Source organism: Oryctolagus cuniculus, chromosome 5, assembly GCF_051225735.1.
Source record: "Oryctolagus cuniculus isolate XC-2025 breed Fujian yellow rabbit chromosome 5, ASM5122573v1, whole genome shotgun sequence".
Lineage (NCBI taxonomy): Eukaryota > Metazoa > Chordata > Mammalia > Lagomorpha > Leporidae > Oryctolagus > Oryctolagus cuniculus.
This window is the reverse complement of record NC_142871.1, coordinates 158,283,365-158,299,950: the sequence shown is the minus strand read 5'-3', so window position 1 is coordinate 158,299,950 and position 16,586 is coordinate 158,283,365.

Genomic DNA, 16,586 nt, shown 5'->3' with positions numbered 1-16,586 from the left:
TCTCTCCCCTTTTCTCTGTAACTTTGTCTATCAAATAAATTTAAAACATTAGAAACAAAAAAGAATTGGTAACCATTTTATTTTTGCCAAGTTAAGGACCTCAAAATAAGCAACAGAACTACTGTTTAATATCACTGGCATTTATCGGATTTGTGCGGTGCGCCAGCCACAGCGCGCTGGCTGCGGCGGCCATTGGAGGGTGAACCAACGGCAAAGGAAGACCTTTCTCTCTGTCTCTCTCTCTCTCACTGTCCACTCTGCCTGTCAAAAAAAATAAAAAATAATAATAATAATAAGAAGAAAAATATCACTGGCATTTTATTAAAGAAAGAATATTTTAATATAAAAATTAGGTACAATGTAATACTTTATCCATTTTAGTATTTTTTTGTTTTGTTTTGTTCTAGTACTATTGGTTGAACTCTGTAATTAACACACAATTATTCTTAGGTGTTTCAATTTTAACTGAAAAGTGATCCCTGTTAAATATAAGAGTGGGAATAAGAGAGGGAGGAGTTGTACAGTTTGGGACATGCTCAGTCGGACTTGCCCCAAATGGTGGAGTTAGAAATGTGCCAGGGGATTCCAATACAATCCCATCAAGGTGGCATGTACCAATGCCATCTTACTAGTCCAATTGATCAATTTCAGTTCACAATTGATCACACTGATAGGTCTAAGAGTCAAAGGGATCACACAAACAAGACTAGTGTCTGCTAATACTAACTGATAGAATCAAAAATGGAGAGAACGATCCATCATGGGAAGCGGGATACACAGCAGACTCATAGAATGGCAGATGTCCTAAACAGCACTCTGGCCTCAGAATCAGCCCTTAAGGCATTCGGATATGGCTGAAGAGCCCACGAGAGTATTTTAGGCATGGAAAGCCAAGACACTATGGCAAAAAAAAATAAATAAATAAATAAAAAAAAAAAACAACCACCACACACCTAAATGCCTAAATGAAAGATCTCTGCAAGTGAGATCCCAGTGGAAAGAACGGGGCCATCAAAGAAGGAGGTACCTTTCTCTGAAGGGAGGAGAGAACTTCCACTTTGACTATGACCTTGTCAGAATAAGATCGAAGTCGGCAAACTCAAAAGGCTTCCATAGCCTCAGCAACTCATGGCTAGAGCCTAGGGAGATTACTGACGCCATAAACAGAGTGTCAAATTGTTAAGTCAACAACAGGAGTCACTGTGTACTTACTCCTCATGTGGGATCTGTCCTTAATGTGTTGTCCAATGTGAAGTAATGCTATAACTAGTACTGAAACAGTATTTTACACTTTGTGTTTCTGTGTGGGTGCAAACTGATGAAATCTTGACTTAATATATACTAAATTGATCTTTTGTATGTAAAGATAATTGTAAATGAATCTTGATGTGAATGGAATGGGAGAGGGAGCGGGAGATAGGAGGAGTGCGAGTGGGAGGGAAATTATGGGGGGGAAGCCATTGTAATCCATAAACTGTACTTTGGAAATTTATATTTACTAAATAAACAAAAAAGAAGGAAGACAAAAAAAAACCTGTTCCTCCACAGTCAAAAAAAATTTTGGAAAGACATTAGTTTCATATTAAAAGAAAATCAGTTAAATTGTAAAAAATTACAAGCTTTTCAGAAAACTCATTGAAATGTGTTGAATTAGCCATCTCAAGTCACCCTTTGCTGAAGATCAGGGTTTGGGAAGTTCAGACTTACCCCAGAAAGTTGTATGCTGGACATTTTGTGGCCAAGGTTCAGTGAAAGAATTTTACATCACCATGCCCTAAGATCTTGATATAATTCCTCTGTCCACAAAACCTGGGCTTGGCTCCAGGCCACAGACTCTAGTCGAATTAATAATCAGAGTCACCCCCTGATACAGGTGTTTCATCATTCAGCATTGTCTACTCTTACTTAGAAGGGGGAACGAGGGCTGGAGAAGTGAAAAGAATTATGCAATGCCACACTCTGCCAGGAAATGGCAAAGAATGTAACTCTCAAGACTGAACATGGGGACCAGCATCGTTGCTCAGCAGGTTAAGCCTCTGCCGTGATGCCAGCATCCCATATAAGAGCTGATTCAAGTCCTGGCTGCTCCACTTGTCATTCAGCTCCCTGCTAATGCACCTGAGAAAGCAGCGGAAGATGACCCAAGTGCTTGGGCCACTGGCACCCATGTGGAAGACCCAGATGGAGTTCCAGGCTCCTGGCTTTGAATTGGCCCAGCCTTGGCCATTACAACCATTGGGGAGCAAACCGGCAGGCAGAAGATCTTTCTCTCTCTTTCGGTGTCTCCCTTTCTCTGTAACTCTGCCTTTCTAATAAATAAATAAAATGAGAGAGAGAGAGAAAGAGAGAGAGTGCATAAACATGTTCTTGGGCAAGTCCAAGTGGCCTCTGGGCAGCCAGCCACAAACGATGGGAAGGAGTCCAGACCAGCAGGTGGAGCACTTCAGCAGAAGAGAATGGTGGCAGTGGCAGGGATGGATTCCCAGCCTGGCCATCTGGGTTTGTGTCTGCTTTGTGCAGCAAACCATATCTTGGTTGAGAGTGTCTAGACAGGCCCTATCTCCTGTTCCAGAACCACTGGGTTATTTGGTCAATTATCAAGACAAAAACTTGGGCCCCTTGGAGGAAAGATCAGAGCCTGAGTTTCTGGAAATGAGGAGTTAGGTTGGCAGTAGCTGTAGTGAGGGAGACCTGAGCAGCTTCAGAATGCCAGACCGGTAGACAAAGCAAGCTGATTTCCACCCGCACATTAGATTGTCAGCCATGGAAGGAGGGTTTTGCACTGCAAATGTGAGAATTGAGGAGGAGAGCTGTGTAGTGTTCTTCCCAGTAACCTGGCTGTTGTCTTCCACGTGTTCATGCCACTTGAGTTGTATTTCTGACATACAGTGTTAAAGAAGTCACATGGGGTCACATTTGGATGAGAATGTGCAAACATAGGGAGTTCAAAAAGAGAAAAAACATTTTGGTGAAACCATGAAGGAAGACAAAGACATATTGGCTCTCAAGAAAGTTGGATGTTACCTAAATGCAGAGTGGCTGGGTTTCAACCACGCACACATTATACAATCTCAACACTAAGCACAGGCAGAGGGGAAGGGCAGTTGGGACTGAGAGTTTCGACATCCAGGCTATGTGAGTCAGTGTGGAAGCTCAGTTGCTGCAGCAGCACCCAGTAGATCGGAGGTGTTGGAGCACCATGGAAGCCTGCCAAGTCTACTCAGAGACACAGAGGACAAATCAGGCTGAAAATCAAGAGATGACTGGAGTTTTGGATTAGGAATGGTTTATCATTTTTTTCTTTTCCCTTTCTCTTTCTTTTTTATTTGTGGGGTGTGGGGTACGGGGGGAGGCAAGAAACAGCACACATTCTTGTCTGCTGGTGCAACCCTGGGCTGGGGTGGAAGCCAGAGCAATGAACTCAACCCAGGTCTTCCACATAAGTGGCAGAAACACAAGTACTTGAGCCATCACAGCTGCCTTCCCTGGTCCACAGTGGCAGGAAGGTGGACCCAGGGACGGGAGCTGGGAATTGAATTAAGACATGCTGATACGGAAGGCAGGAAACTTAACAAGTGTCCACTGCTAGGTCAGGTGCCTGCCTCAACACAACTTTTTTAGAGACTTCAGAAACTAAAAGAGAAATATCTGACTGACTTTTTTTTTTTTGACAGGCAGAGTGGACAGTGAGAGAGAGAGACAGAGAGAAAGGTCTTCCTTTGCCGTTGGTTCACCCTCCAATGGCCACTGCGGCTGGCGCACCGCACTGATCCAAAGGCAGAAGCCAGGTGCTTCTCCTGGTCTCCCATGGGGTGCAGGGGCCAAGCACTTGGGCCATCCTCCACTTCACTCCCGGGCCACAGCAGAGAGCTGGCCTGGAAGAGGGGCAACCGGGACAGAATCCGGCGCCCTGACTGGGACTAGAACCCTGTGTGCCGGCGCCGCAGGTGGAGCATTAGCCTATTGAGCCATGGCGCCGGCCCTCTAACTGACTTTCAAGGGGAATGTGCAATCCCCACCAAGAATAAAAACAACAGGGAAAGACTAAAATCCTTCAGTGCTTTTAGTGTGTTGAGACCTGTGCCTCAGGTTTAACTTCACACAGGACTGAAATCTACTCACTTTTCAACTTATTTCATCTTGGGGGGAGTGGGTCAGAAATTGTGGCTCTGTCCACCCGTTTCTCCTGGAACCAAAGTAACCCCCAGTTGTGGGAAATGTTTGGTGGAAGTATCAGCAACCAAAGAAAATGAAATATCTCTGTCACATTACTAACTAACTTGCATATCTTTTATGACAAAAACAATACTTGGAGCACAGGCGTTACTGGAAATTCATGGAATGAACCCTCTTTTTTTGGGTCAGTGTTTACTACAATCTTGATTGTTTCAGAAAGAAAACTTTATGAAAGGAAATCAAGAGTGTTTCTCCAACTCTGTGAGGACTGCAATAACAGGAAACAAAACTCCTATTTCTGTAGTTTGCCAGATAAGAACTGAATAGGAGATTTTTTTTTTTAAGGCATGTGGCGAATACTGTTAAAGACATATAAATTACTGTCTGTTGCATGCTCTTGGCTGAATAACTTACACGGTGGCTTCTATTTCTGGTGGAGTAGACTCGCAGACATCTGTCATTCCTCTAGAAAATGGGAACAAGTGACAAGTTGGCAGAGGAGAAATTCTTGCTAACAATGCAGTCATTTCTGGCTTGATTGCTCGGTGGACATGCTCTGCCCCAAGAACATTCTAGACTGTGAATTTGAGGCAGGGCAAAGCCCAGTGTTCTCAGCCATGGCCAGCAATTGCCGGTGGCCTCTTGAGAGGACTGCAGCTCGGATGTTCCCCAACAGCAGAAGCGACAAGGGGAAAGATGTGCGAGAGCGTGAAGGCCTGGGGGACATGGCTCTGTGTTTCCCAGTTCCTGTTTTCTGTCCGGGGGAAACACGGATGGAAGCAAAGACCTTGGTGAATAATGGTGGGTCATTCCAGTCTTGAACACTGTTCTTGGTGACCTCTCATGACGAAGGTCAGGTGCTTAGAGGGTGATGCACATCCAGGTGCTGTTAACAGTTTTGAGACTTGCGTGCCACCTCCAGCCTTCCCCTCAACTAGACCTTCCATGGGACCCAGCACACAGCACCCTTAAATGGGATCTGCCTTCTAATATGTAAGGAAGTAACTACACCGTTTAGCCCAGGGCATATTTGCTTATTATGAATTCAAGCACAATATCTACTTGGCCTATAACAATGTACTTCCCCAAACTTTTCACAAGTCTTGTTGTAATAGCAGGCATAATTGGGTTGGTAGATGTGTTTCATCTTAAAGTGTATTCTCTTTAGCAGCTGTGAAAAGACAGGAAAATGAGGTCAAAATGCCAGCAGGTCACTGAAGACACAAATTTCTCAAAACACACCTTCTAAGCAAATGCTGATATTGAAAAATGTATACTGTGGGATTCTTTAGGTTCTAATGTAGTTTCTTTTGTGGTCACGGTTTTCAACTTGGTAATCATGACAGCTGATGATTGGCTTCCTTGTTTGCTAAGACATCATTGATGTCACCCTTTGTTGACAAGGCTCAGAGAAAAGAATTTTTAATATGTGGCTATGTCAACAACTGTGAAACGTTCCTGAGACCATCCAAGTCACATAGGGTGAGATTAGTAGTTTTGTTGAATTTCTTATTGCTATAGCCATTAAGGAACTGTAAAGACATAAAACAGTGCACCATAATCCAACCTCCAAACCCAGACCCAGTCACAGCTAACATTTTGCTATGTGTTTTTTACCTTTAACCTATTCTAACTCACATTCATACAAAATTTCACATTTTGTTTTTATTCCATTTAACTTTATACCCTAAGTAGTTTCCAATATATTAAAATTCTGTATAAAGATAAGTTTTATAAAGGACATACACTGAGCTTGCATCGTGGTGCAGTGGATTAAACTGCTGTCTGTGATGCCGACATCCCATATCTGAGCACCAGTTCAAGTCCCGGCTGTTCCACTTCTGATCCAGCTCCCTGCTAATGCTCCTGGGAAAGCAATGGAAGATGGCCCAAGTGCTTGGAGCCCTGTCACCCACATGGGGGACCTGTATGGAGTTTCAGGTTCCTAGCTTTGGCCTTGCCCAGCTCTGGCTATTGTGGTCTTTTGGAGAATCAGCCAGCAAATGGAAGACTACTCTCTCTCTCTCTCTCTCTCTGACTCTGTCTTTCAAATAAATAAAATAAATATTTTTTAAAAAATAAAGGTCATGCAATTTCATAGTGCATTGATGTATTATGATTGACATATCAAGGTTGTTTTCAATGCTTATCATTAATGACTTTGTCTAAAACAGTCTTGTTTTACTCATTGAGATTTTTAGGAGTGAAACTACCAGGTCCAAAGTGTGTGTGTGTGTGTGTGTGTGTGCATCTATATAAAGATTTCTTTATTTATTTGAAGGGCAGTGTTACAGAGAAGGAGGGCAGAGGCAGAGAGAGATCTTCCATATGCTGTTTCACATCCCAAATGGATGCAATGGCCAGGGCTGGGCAAGGCCAAAGCTAGGAGCCAGGATCTTCTTCTGAGTCTCCCTTGTGGGTGCAGGGGCCCAAGTACCTGTGTCATCCTTCATTGCTTTCCCAGGCACACAAGCAGGGAGCTGAATGGGAAGTGGAGCAGCTGGGTCTCAAACCAGTGCCCATATGGGATGCCAGAGCTACAGTCGGTGGGTCAACCGCTATCCCCCAAAAGTATATTTTTAAATAGTCCTTGATATGTGTTACCAAGTTACCAAAAAGAAAGATTGTACAAATTTATACCCCAACAGAAGTTAAGGAGTTATGGAACAGAATGCACTTAGTTTACATTAAGTTGGTCCTGTTCCTAGGAGAACTTATATTTACAGTAAACAGAGCATCTGTTTTTAAGGACAAATAATTGAAATGTTTTGTTTAAGATAAAATGAAAAAGCAAAATATCTTTAAATGACCAGTAAATGCTGGAAATTTAAATATACATTTAAAATTTGTAGCTGGGGCAATGTAGCAAGCAATTTTTTAAAAATTCTATTTCTTTAGTGATAAAAATAATCTCTATTTCTTTTTTAAAGATTTATTTATTTATTTATTTATTTGAAAGGCAGAGTTACAGAGAGAGAGAGAAAGGTCTTCCATCTGCTGGTTTACTCCCCAAATGGCTGCACGGCTGGAAGCTGAGCAGATCCGAAGCCAGAAGCCAGGAGGTTCTTCCAGGTCTCCCATGTGGGTGCAGGGGCCCAAGCACTTGGGCCATCTTCCACTGATTTCCCAGGCTATTAGCAGAGAGCTGTATTGGAAGCAGAGCAGCTGTGACATGAACTTGCACCCATATTGAATGCCAGCACTGCAGGCGGGGCTTAGCCTACTACACCACAGGACCAGCCCCAAAATAATCTCTCTTATTTGCAGCTTGTTTAACAGTTTGCCAAATACTCTCATAAATTACCTCTAATTATTAATCACCTAGAATCTTAGCAAATTCTTCTGAAATAACTCTAGGCCTACCAGACACCCCCAAATGTAATCCTGATATCCAAGGGAGGGAAAGAGAGAAGCCCGGTAGAACACACTAGGACCTTTGCACTCACTGACCCTCTAGCCTGGAGGGTTTTGCCCCAGGTGATGTCCCCTCTAGGTCTTTGCTCAAATGGCCCCATGCCATCTAGGTCTCCTTATACAGTGCCTATGCAGAATTGCACCTGCCAATGTCTCCTTCCCCCCACAGAGGCCCTCCTTGTTCCTTTCCCCTACTTCATTTTTCTGCCTAGCACTCATCATCATGCCTTTTGTTTTCCTCAGTGACTTTGGCTTCTCACACAAGAGCATGAGCTCTCTGAGAAAGGAGACTGTTGTCTGCTTTACTCACTGCCAAAACATCATTACCCAAAATACTGCCTGGTAGGCAGTAAGGCCTTCCTATATCTTTGTTGAAGGGAAGCTTGACTGAATGGATGTGGAGCTTGGAATTGTCCAACAACATCTCTGGACAAGCTGAAGGGAAGATGGCTTTCTGGAGGCGACCTCTGACCTTGATGCCTGCCTCCTAACACCTTCTGTTGAGAGCAACAACAGCCCAGGGCTAGTGCAGAAACGAAGGGCTGGAGAATGGGCATTTACAGACGTGTGCGGCAGACCCGGCAGGGTCCGGGGTTGCCACGTTCCTGCCACCTGGCTGGACAGTGGGCCAACCTCCGTAAGTCTCAGTGGGCTCATCTGTGAGATGAACATCAGGATCCCTACGATGATTCCATGAGATGACACAGACACACGGCACACAGGAAGTGCTCCATAAACGTTAGTCCACATTATGCAAGAGACACCAGACTAAGTACTTAATGTACCTTATGATGGGTAATGATGACAGCAATGTTATGAGGCACGGAAACTCTTAGTATACATTCTGTAAGTCTCCAAATAAATCTCGGTAATACTATGTAATCCATACCTCCATCGGAGACTCATGCTATGTGTTAACGTATCAAGAATGTCTGCAAGGGCTGGGGCTGTGGCACAGTAGGTTACCCCGCCATCTGCAGCGCCAGCATGTCCTGTGGGCCCCGGTTCTAGTCCCGGCTGCTCATCTTCCGATCCAGCTCTCTGCTATGGCCTGGGAAAGCAGAAGACAGCCCAAGTGCTCAGGCCTCTGCACCTGCATGGGAGACCCAGAAGAAGCTCCTGGCTCCTGGCTTCAGATTGGCCCAGCTCCAGCCATTGCGATCATTTGGGGAGTGAACCAGCGGATGGAAGACCTTTCTCTCTGTCTCTCCCTCTCACTATCTGCAACGCTACCTCTCAAATAAATAAATAAAATCTTAAAAAAAAGAATGCCTGCAAGGAAGAATCCTGTTTCATTTCAACTTGCCCTACTCAAGCACCCCTCAAAGGATGAGTTTCTTTGACTGAGTGACATGTATTGTCATTGTGTGGAGATGGTGTTTTCAGTGGATTCTCTTAGAGACGTGCAGAATGCACAGTTTTCTCCATTTCATAGAGAAGGCTGAGGCTCCAAGACAGTCAGTGATTTCCACAAGGTCCCACAGAGAACGGACAGAAGAGCAGACATCCTAACCTTCGTGCACCTGATTCGGAAGAGTGCTCTCGCTAGACTGCACATAGCCCCCAGAGTCTAATGCGGCCATGCCTGTTGCATGTAATAATGGCATGACACAGCTGCACTTCTAGAGCCGTTGAAAATTCAAATTCAGTTGGAAAATAGATTTAAGCCCCAGGGACTCTATTTTGTGAACCTAAAAGAAGCAACTTCCATGGACTCTCAAGCCTGGCCATGGTTTGGTCTTCAGGATGACTTTCTTCTTTCTGAGGTTTATGATGTAGATAGGAAAATAAAAATTAAAGCCAATATCTAAAATGAAAATATAGTGTGTTTAACTTACAAATACTGAAAAAGAGAGACTCAAATTAAAATCAGTTAAGTAGAACCATACCTAGAAGAACATGAAATAGAAAGCTATTTTCTGCTTGTCAAAGAGAAAACCTGGAGATTTCAGAACATCAAGTGAGAAAAGAAAAATTTAACTTAAAAAAAGTGTGTGTGTGTGTGTGTGTGTTTAAATATTTACTTCATTATTTGAAAGCAGAGTTACAGTGTCCTGGGGCGGGGGAGAGGTGGTGTCCAGACACAGAAAGAATGATCTTCCACTCCTTGGTCCGTTCCCATAATGGCTGCAGCAGCTGGCTAGGGCTGGGCCAGGTCACAGATGGCTGCTTAACCCGTTGCACCACAACGCCAGTCCCTGTAAGTGTTTTTGTTACCCAGGGATTATCTTCATGGACAGAAGTCCTGGCTGAGCAAGTAAGTTTGCGTGCAAATAGATGTGGCTTCTCTTTTGGAGATAAGCTATTTGGTTTCTGAATGAGCCCCAGATTCAAATTATGTAACTATTTAGTACATTGTTTTGAATTTGCAGCCATGGGATTTAGAGAGAAACAGAGAAAACTCAGGATTTGGGTGTTTTTGGAATTTATATTTGACTAGAAGCAAAACAGAGAGAAAACGAAAGGCAAGGAGGGAATCCATGCTTAAAGTTGATAAGATCTTTATTCCCAATCCCCAGTAAGGATTCCCAAGGAAGGATGGGCAAAACTGACAAGACATGCAGATGAGACGAGACGCCAGAGAGACACCCTGATTGCAAATTGCACTGGGTGCCAAGACAGATGATCTCCACTTGGATGAGTTGCAAACAGTTTATCTGCTTTTCATCTAGCATTTGGTGTGAGCGCAATACAACTGGAAAGAGGGACAGTGCATCCAGCCTCGTTTGTGTGCAGCATTACATCACTTCTGTGCCTCCGAGTGCACCTCACTAAGTTTTCTGAAACAGGCATTGGTAGCAGTGCTGGTTGTTTTCTTTGGTCTGAGCCGTGATAAGCATGGCCAGTACCTGTCCTGGTCCCAGACTGACCCGCATAGATTTCTCATGAGACATGCCATGTTTACCTGATGCTTGTTTGTGGTTGTTAAGACAGCAGACGTGTTGGATCCAAGCAGGCCTTCCTGGGCTTGTTTCGTGCAGTGACACAGTGGCTAAATAATTCCAAGTTATTATCAGGGGCGACAGATTACTAGAAAGAACATGCAATTTTGTCCTATATTCCTTGTTCGCCGAGCCCTGTAAATGACAGAGAGAATGAGACCTAAGTGCTTAGGGAGTGATTTATTGCCGTCTATGATAGCAAATTTTCCCGGACCTCCAAACACCCAGAATACCAATGGCAGAAAAATCTCGCTGTTCTTTTGGTGCTTGCGAGGTATAATAGCAAGCACATTCTTAACATATACCTGTTTTTAAAATAATTAAGGATTTTGATTTTGCTAAAAATGTATTTGAGGCAGACCTTGCAGCGTTATCCTTAGAGATGCGGGTTCCAAGCATCAGTGTTTAGTGAAGTCTATGTACATTTTGGACAAGGAAGAACTATTTATTGCGAAATCTCAGTGTCTCCAAGCAACCATGTGCTATAAAGCATCTTAGAAAAGCTTTTTGGCAAAGACGAAGGAGTATTTTCCATACATGTGAATATGCGTGTGGCGATCATGGACCTATGAACGCAGTTCAACTTCTGCCACTTCTTGTACCTGATGTCACCTTGGGATTCAGCTGCATGCAATGGCTTGTTCGACACAACATCCTAGGAGAGTCAGTTTTTGTTGCTTCTTGTTTTTGACATGTGAAGCAATTATGCAGGCTATCGACTGAAAAAGCATTGCAAATGTTTATCTTGAAGTAGATATCTAAGTCTCTCTCTCTCTCTCTTTTTTTTTTTTTTTTTTTTTTCAGGGAGTTAACCTTCTGGGGAAAGTGTCCTTCAGGCTAAACATCTTCTGCTGTTTCGCTTGCACTCTTTGGACAAATGGAAACGCCTGTTCGAGAATATCTATCAAATCCCTTCAAGGTAGAGCTGGGTGTGAGGAGAGATGCCATAAGGCATGAGGCCTGTGATTGTTGTTAGTGCATTTATTTGATGCTTACAGGTAGCCTTTCTGGAACATTCACTGGCTGACAAAGGAATCCAGTTGGAAGATATTATCTCTCCACTATGAGGAGTCATGAGATTAGAAATGAGAGCATTTCTCTTGGTGCTCTGTTGCTGTTAGGGGAAAAAAATAGCAGATCTCACTTCTGTCTGTCAGAGCCTTGTAGAATTCGAGATATCTGGAAATCTGTTTTTTCTGTCTGACCACCATGAACATTTTGAAACATGTCATTTGCTCGGAGATCATCCTTTATTTGAAATTGTGTCTTGGCAACGTTCTATGTGTTATACTAACCAGAAAAACAATTGCTCGGTTAAGTATAATTCAAGTTTTCTGCCTCAGCAAGTCTTCCAGGGAGTTTTCCAAATAAGTGTGTCATTGAAGGCAGAAATCCTTGCTAAGCTCAGACCCTCCCTCTTGAGGAGGATATATTTTAACACTCGGTTCATGTAACTCTTCATGTTTTGAGTCTCAGCAAATTCTGATTGTGATTTGTCTCTCCAAGTAGGTCTGACTACAGGGGGAAAAAATTCACTGATGATGCCAGCGTGAGTATAACCTGTTTTATGACAGTCCTATTTCTCACTGAAGTATAAGACTTTGGCTAGAAATGAATATTATTCTGCATTGGTTAGTGTCTGCTTTCTCTCTTTTGCGTGAACAAAACTCTGTTTTCAGACTTCCCGGAGTCAGAAGCCAGAGTGTAGTCCCTGGGAGGTATTTTCTCCAAGGTCTTCTTGGGCCACGGAGGGCCATTTCCCAGACATCCTTATGTAAATTCCTATAATGCTCTTCGCAGTTTTGTTCTAGAGAAGCTTAGAAGCTGTGTGGTTGGAAGTGAGTGCTGGGGAAATCGAGGTGATAACAGTGCCCAGGAAGCATTTGCTTGCTGAGCGAGAGCCCCAGGTCAGACCCGGACAGGCTCTAAATCCTCCAGTGGAGGTACACAGCATTGCCTGCATACCAGCGCAAGGGAAGGAAAGCTTCCACAAAAGGAAATGTTTACCCAATGATAGCCAAATTTTGGAGGATGAGGAAAATAACAGTTCCCTATCTATATTAACTTGGATTTGCCGCTACCCTTTATCATTAATCACTGCTCCAAACAAAGTTAATGGGAAAGTTATGGCTCAATTACTGCAGCCTGGGGAAGCTTATCAATGGAGCTGCCACTTCCTAGCTACTTGTGGAATTCATCTGTGTTGAATAAGTTCATACAGGGATGTCACAAATGTTATGAATTCTGTCCTGTTAGGACAATGAAATAGTGGACAGAATTCGCACAAAGGTGTGGGGGGTGGGGAGAAAAGCTTCCAAGATTCAGCTTCTTCCCTCCATTCTGTGATGAATTTCTCAAGACTTCCATGAACATTTACACCTACAGTAAGAAACACAAATGCAATTTAATTCTATTTTAAACCCAAGTGGTTTATTACACAGTTTTAAAAAAGCAAGTTGTGATTATGTAAGAACACCTCTTTTTCAGAAAAAAAATGAAATGTCATATAGGATTGGAAATATAGTGAAAAGTTGCTTCCTGGGAGACAAATCTGCCCTAATGGCTTATAATCTAACCAAGACATTCCGATTTAATCACCAGCTGCACAGTCATTGTATTGTCACCCAACAGTGAGTGATGGCTGTCTGAACCTGTGATGCCCGCAACCAAGGAAGAAGGCACTGTGGAAAACGCTGAGTTAAAAATGAATTTACAGTTCAGAACCCTGGTTATAGAACCAATTTTTCCACATTTGGGTATATCTACTAAATTTCCTATACTACTCTGTATTTCAATTAAGTTATGTTTCTGAGAATGAAGATTAACAATCAAATGGAGAGAGAAATGGCATTACTTAAAGGAATATCTAAGAATCCTGCTACTGATCTCTGCTAAGCTCTGTGCTATTTACGTTAAGATTTATGATATTGAGAGCCTAGATAGATTGAGTCATTTTGCTTGTTGCCATCAGGGTGGAGTGGAAGGATTAGGTCAGAGGACACCTCACAAAAGAATGTCACACACCCAATCTTCCTTTAGGGCTTGTGGAAGAATTTTCACCTAAATTTTAAAAGAGCACTAAGTAACTTCCAGATGGAGTTTCTTAAATAGGCTAGGGTACGGCTGTCTGGAAGGGATACATAACATAAAGGAACTAAATGATTTGAAGTAGTTAAATTTCACACATTTTTACAAGATATGAAATAGTGACCTAAACAGCAATTTTAGGCAGATAACAAACTCTCTCCTTAACTCCAAGCCTTTATTTCTACACTATTCACACAAAAAATGTGTGTGTGTGTGTGTGTGTGTGTATGTGAGAGAGAGAGAGAGACAGAACTAGAATTTACTTTATTAGAATTATAAGTTTCATTAAGAGCTAGTCTCCTGATAACTAAGATACTAAAATATCCTTTGGTATAAGATATATGGCTAACAATTTTGCAAAGATACTAAAAAAGATTATTTTTGCATCTCAGTTTCAAGTCCTATGGGTGAATCTATGGCTGAGTAAAACCTCTTCTAATCATAGATAGTAACCTTGGGTACGGTATTTCAATCCTCTGAGCCTTAGCTTCTTCATACATACAAATGAGGTTGGCCATTCCAACCATCCAGACTTGTGACAAGGATTAAATTGGATAAATGGTATAAATTCTTTGGTGCCCAGATCATAGTGAGGGATCCCTATTAGTCACCTCTGATCCATAACCCCAACAGTATTTTAGATTTCTTTGGGACTATGGTAGCCAACTTTACCCATTATTAATGAAAATGATCATCCAAAGATGATATGTACTTTTCTTATGATAGAATAAATTTGTTCCATTATTTAAGGCAGTATATGAAATATGCTTTAATATTATTTTCCAACCATAGAGTACTTAATTAACACTAACTCAAATTCTAATACACCTATTAATTCCACAGGCAGAAATATTTTATAAAAGGATACGCATATGACGAGTATATCCTTCACCCTTTGTATAACACGTGGGCTCTTTTTCCAAACTTACCTGTGTTTCGCTTTCATATCAATGAATTATGACTTCTCAGGGTTTTAGAAGTTGGCGTCCTGCTGCATATTCATAGTTAAATTTAACTATTCTAATTGTCTTTTTCTTTCTTTTTCCTTGTCTCACACACACTTACATGGATTCTCCATATATAGTTCTTTATCTTTGCTCATACAAGAGGACTTCAAAAAGCTCATGGAATTTAAAAAATTGAATTAAAAACTAAGCTTATTTTGGTGCAAAAAATTTCTGAAATCCATGCATAATTTTTTTCTAATATGCATTTCCATGAACTTTTCAAAGAACTTCTTTCCCCCACTTTTTTCCTAATCCTACCAATGGCTCAAGACCCTGACCAACTACATTTTCCTTAGGTATGTCTTTGGCCTTTGTCTTATTCAGCAAGTGAAGTGACTTCTAGAACCACAGCATCATGCTAGAGACAAAAAAGCATACCCATGAAGCCTGCAACAGGTCTTAGGATCAGGAACGCAGAAGAGCAGGTATAATAAAATACTACAGATATTAGAGTGAGGGGATTTGAAAGATACAAAGGGGAATCCAATGGTCAACTCAACTCAGCCAAAGGGGTACAGTCCAGAAAACACTGAATGGGAATGGGACCATGAACTTAACTTTGTATATTCAAGTTATCTTGTTGTATACTCAAATAGGTGTCCATCAAGAAGAAAGGATATAAGCGACAGTACACAGAGCACTGAGAAGGACCTTGTATATGAAAACACAAAGCTTAAAGCATCCACAGCTTCTTAAGAACTGCAGGAAGTTGAGTGGGACGGCCGCAAAGGAGTGAGGCAAGAGATCAGTTGGGAAAGGAAGGAGATAACAAATCCTAATGGTTTCCTGTTCACTCTATGGAAGCTTGTTATTGTCCTTAGAGGAGCAGAAGCTGTTGACGATTCTTATAAACAATGAGAGCAAATGACAAAATACACATTTAAAAAAAAAAGATTGATTTATTTGTTAGAAAGAGTTACAGAGAGAGGAGCGACAAAGAGAGAGATTTTCATCTGTTGGTTCACTTCCCAAATGATAGCATTGGTTTGAGCTGGGTCAGACCGAAGCCAGGAGCCAGGAGCTTCCTTTGGCTCTCCCATGTGGGTACAGGGGCCTCAAACACTTGGGCCATCTTCTGCTGCTTTCCCAAGCACATTAGCTGGGATCTGGATCAGAAGTGGAAAAGTTGGAACTCGAACTGGTGCCCAAATAGGATGCTAGCGCTGTAGACGGTGGCTTAACCTGTTGTGCCACAGCGCCGCCCCCAAGAGAATATACACATACTTGAAAAGGTTCTGGAAGAAGTATGGATGGTAGAGGAAGATGAGATTGGAGGCAAAATCCAGATTGGAGACCTAGATCTCTGGGCTAGAAAACATGGCAAATGTCCTTAAAGTCAGTACCTTTTAGTTTACCTCTCAGTTTTTCCCTTCTAATCACACTCACAGAGCTTTCTCTCCACAGCTATGCTGAGAAGTTTCCCTGCATACTTTCCATTCCTTTTTTTTTTGTATTTTAAACAAAATTAATTTTATTAATATGTTTTAGAAATAACTTGGGGGTGTCATCAATATACAAAGGTACCTTAAAAAGTTTGTGAATCAAAATATTTTTCCCTTTTTTTCCAACTTTTATTTAATAAATATAAATTTCCAAAGTACAACTTTTGGATTATAGCAGCTTTTCCCCCCATAGCCTTCCTCCCACCTGCAACCATCCCATCTCCCACTCACTCTCTCATCCCATTCTTCATCAAGATTCATTTTCAATTATCTTTATATACAGAAGATCAACTTAGTATATACAAAGTAAAGATTTCAACAGAATGCACCTACACAGACACACAAAGTATAGAGTACTGTCTGAGTAGTAGTTTTACAGTTATTTCGCATAGTACAACACATTAAGGACAGAGATCCTACATGGGGAGCAGGTGCACAGTGACTCCCATTGTTGATTTAACAATTGACACTCTTGTTTATAATGTCAGTAATCATCCGAGGCTCTTGTCATGAGCTGC